The sequence below is a fragment of the Nannospalax galili genome, unplaced genomic scaffold (assembly GCF_000622305.1).
Source record: "Nannospalax galili isolate Female #2095 unplaced genomic scaffold, S.galili_v1.0 scaffold12703, whole genome shotgun sequence".
NCBI classification, from domain to species: domain Eukaryota; kingdom Metazoa; phylum Chordata; class Mammalia; order Rodentia; family Spalacidae; genus Nannospalax; species Nannospalax galili.
The window spans coordinates 18,953-22,979 of NW_008348661.1; the positions used below are offsets into that span (position 1 = coordinate 18,953).

The window sequence follows — 4,027 nt, forward strand, 5'->3', positions numbered from 1 at the left end:
TCATCTATCTATTTCTATCTATCTATCTATCTATCTATCTATCTATCTATCTATCTATCTATCTAACTAACTAACTATGGTGTGTATGTGCATATGTGTCCGAGTTTGCTTTCTATTGTTGTGATAAAACACTGAGTAAAAACAACTTGGGAAGGAAAGAGATTTTGCATCTTACACTCCCAAGTGACAGTACATCATTGAGGGAAGTCAGGGTAGGAACTTGAAGCAGGAACCTGGAGGCAGGAGCTGAAGCAGAGACCATGGAGGAACACTGCTCACTGGCTTGCTTTCCCTGGCTTGCTCAGTTTCATTTCTTATAAAGCCCAGGCTCACGAGTAAAAACAACTTGGGAAGGAAAGAGATTTTGCATCTTACACTCCCAAGTGACAGTACATCATTGAGGGAAGTCAGGGTAGGAACTTGAAGCAGGAACCTGGAGGCAGGAGCTGAAGCAGAGACCATGGAGGAACACTGCTCACTGGCTTGCTTTCCCTGGCTTGCTCAGTTTCATTTCTTATAAAGCCCAGGCTCACCTGCCCAGGGAAGGCACCACCCACGGTGGGCTGGTCCCTCCCACATCAAACAATCAAGAAAATGCCCCACAGACAGGCCCACAGGCCAATCTGATGGAGGAAGTTCAACTGAGAGTTGAGGTTCCCTCCTCCCAAGTGTCTCTTGACTTGTCAAGTTGACAAAAATCAACTAGCAAAGTGTGTATGTGCACCTTTGACCATGTGGGTTTGGGACTCAGATGCCTTCGGAGCCAGTGCTAGGATGCTCTTTTCCTGGGAGTGAGGGCCCCTCCATGTTCCTGAGTGAATGTTTCTGTTCTTCTTTGTCCCTTAGCCTCACACCTGCCTGTACCCCCAGGTCACTCTTCACCTCCAGCAGCCCCAGGGCTGGCTGCTGTCTCCTCTCCTCCAGCTCCTTGGCCAGCTCTTTCAGGGCCTTGTTCTGATGCACCAGATGGTTCTTGTGGTTCCTCAGTCTCTGCAGGGTGGCTCACTCCTCCTCCTCCAGCCACCTCAGCCGCAGCTGCTCCTCCTGGGTCAGAAATCCACGATGCTTCTCAAACTCCAGCCTGAAGCGCTGTCTCTGCATCTCCACCTTCTGCAAGGACATGGTGACTGACTGATGGGTGATGGGGGGAGGTGTTGGGGCTTCCCGCCTTCATGTATGGGGGTAGAGCTGGGCAAAGCATGCCCAGAGTGCCGTTCTGCAGTCCACGTTATGAACTGACTGACTGATGGATGTGTTCTAAGAACATGAAGAAGCCAGACGCCAGTTGTATGAGAGGATCTGAACTCAGGTCCTTGTGGTCGTGCGGCAAATACTTTACGCACTGAGCCATCTCCACAGCCCCAAATGTCCTTTATTGTGTGGTAATCATGGTTAGCATTCTCTGCAGAGCTAACAAAGAGCTAAGCGTTTCTTGGGTCACTGGTTTGAGAATCAACTTCAGATTGTTGTCCTAGTTTCCACCCAGAAATCTCCCATCTGTGCCTTCTGAAGGGACCTAGGGAGCAGAGCTTGCTTCGGAGTTACTATCTCAATTTCATTGTCTTGAAATTAGTGGGTAGGACATTATCTTTAAACTGAAACTATCTTTAAATGATTTCCCCCAAACATCTACACTCTGAATTCTCTGCTCTATTTTTAAAGTTTATATTCCCTTGTTTCACTGAAAGGCATTGTTTATCACTTTTTACAATTTGGTAATATTAATAGCTCTCCCCAAACCTTTAAGACAACACCTTCTTCTAATTTTCATCCTGTCCCCTTCCACCATTCTCTAGATCACTACATTCATATAGTTGTGGCTGCTTTCTAAAGTCAAACAACTCCGAATTCCAAACTCTGATTTCTGAAAGGTGAGGCGAGTATTAAGTCCACAAATCCCCCACCCCCGCAACGTGGGAGACTGTACTCTGACGGGAGAGACTGAGCTCAGTTGTGAGAAAACAGAGTCCTACTGGGGCACGGGGGTGGGGGTGGTGAGAAGGGGCTTTTGCAATCCATGTTTCCTCCTCTCATGCTTTCGAGTATGACAGTTGTATCGGCAGAGACAGGAAGAAGGCCTTGCAGAATCTAGGAATGGTATCTATCCAGCTTTCCTTATTGAGTTTCTCTCTTGTGGACACATTAAAGATGGTGAACCAGGCAGGAGAGCTTGTCCTCAGACAGGGACCTTGGCATCACCTCTGTGTTAGCATAGTCAGTGGAGAGCCTAAAAACTTGGAGATCCAGGACTTGAATAGATACAGGGTTTCTGATTATTTAAGTCTGTGGGAAGGCCAGGGTTGGGATCAGGTGAGTTGGATTATGAGCTTGAATACCATCCAAACTGTGACTCAATGTTTAACTTTACCTGTAGTGGACACAGCGGTTGGGTTAGGTAAGTTATCCCAGAAGAAAAAATGTGGGAAAAACAGTTCTTATGGGAAAAGAGTATACCTGTAAAAGAGTACGTTTTCAAGGAACACAAAAAGGAATTAGAAAAGTACAGAGAGCAGAGACTTATTCGTGAAAAAGTACAGATGTTTCTTGTATATCATGTAACAAAAACATTGCATGTATAATATACTCATGAATTCTAAGTGCCACAGTCTGACATCACTCACAGTCTGGCTAGGCAACACTCTGTTGCAGATGTGGGGCAAGTCCTTTAGACTGTGGCAGGCATGTTCTAGGACATCTGGGACGGTAGATGACAGCGTTATGTCTCAATGTGGAAGGATGGATGGACTTCCCTGCTAGTGTTCAGCAGCATTCCTGATTCTGGCCAGCAGGTGTCAGCACCACACTGCACCTCCCCAAGTTGTGACACACAACTGTCTGGCTCTAGCAGTGTTTCTGAGGGAGGAGGACAAAATAGCTCCAGGTTCAGAGACACTGTGTGCCCATGGGCGGGTATGCAAATGAAATGCAAAAAGACAAAAAGGGCTGGTGAGGTGCAAAGAGGAATATGCGGATGGCTGAAACGAGGCTGACCGCTCTGAGCGTCTTCTGTGTGCCGGATGGCTGCTGTGCACTGCACAGCCTTTGCTATAGAGTTGTGTCGCACTGATGTTCTTATTCATCTAACAGGTTTGTTTTTGAAGCATGGCAGGTGATAGGGTTACAGCAGTGAGTTTAACAGTAAGATCCAAGAGCAGAGCTGCTTACTTAGTTGGAGTTGGGTCAGGTTGTGTCAACAGATTATAAAAGGACAGAAGTGGGCGACGGGATTTGAAGTTGCAGGATGACCCAGGAGGGCACTGGGATGCTCCTACGGAGGAAGTGAGGATCTGGGACAAATGTGAGAGACAAGGTGAAGAGGAATCATCGGATCCCTCTGCCCACAAGCTCCCGAAATCCATGTTCTGTTCTCACCTTCCAAATGACAATCTTTTTGCTCACATTGGCCTCCTGGGTCAGAGCCTCCTCTGCCTCCTTTCTCACAAGTTCCAAAGCTTCCATGAGCTGCATCTGTTTGGGAAGAGAAGCCAAGACTGTTACAGGTGCCCTCGCGTAGGGAATTCACCTTGCTTAGCTGGAAAGGAAACGCAAAGGTCAACCAACAGTTCCTGACTGACCTCATCACTGACTAAGCTGAACATAAACCTAAGTTTTGTTCAATTTTGATTGAAGTTTGATGCCAGATACAAAGATGCATCTAAATTGTGCCCGTTGCATCATTTTTTTTACAAAAGAAAAGCTATAGAATCAAAAGGTTAAAAATGTGAAGTAACAGATACATTAGCAGAAGCACAAGTAAGATTAGGGTCTTAGGACAAGAAATGCAATTATAGTAAGCAAACATACTTAATAAGCACAATGCCAATTTTGAAAAGAGTGGATCAAATATGTAAGAACTCGGTAGCAGCAGGTAAAATGTCATTAGGCAAAGTGTCACCTGTTACGGGTAGGCCAATGTGATGGAACTTCTTATTTATTACTTATGATAAGAAAAGGGTTTATTTCCTTAAATGATTTCTTTTTATATTGATATGTACATATGGAGGTCAGAGGGCAACTTTCAGGAGTC

General features: G+C 45.8%; 1 long non-coding RNA gene across 2 annotated transcripts in view; it reads right to left on the reverse strand.

Annotated features, from left to right (window-relative positions):
- The window catches only part of LOC108491434, an 8,501-nt gene extending 5,077 nt beyond the window's left edge, over positions 1 to 3,424 (reverse strand). Inside the window, exon 1 of one of the 2 annotated variants that reach the window (XR_003851525.1) lies at positions 3,373 to 3,413. This is a non-coding gene — a long non-coding RNA (uncharacterized LOC108491434). Of the gene's footprint in view, positions 1 to 3,372 lie in introns of both variants that reach the window. The other variant, XR_001872752.2, reaches the window with a different exon arrangement.
- Between the last annotated feature and the right edge of the window lie 603 nt (positions 3,425 to 4,027).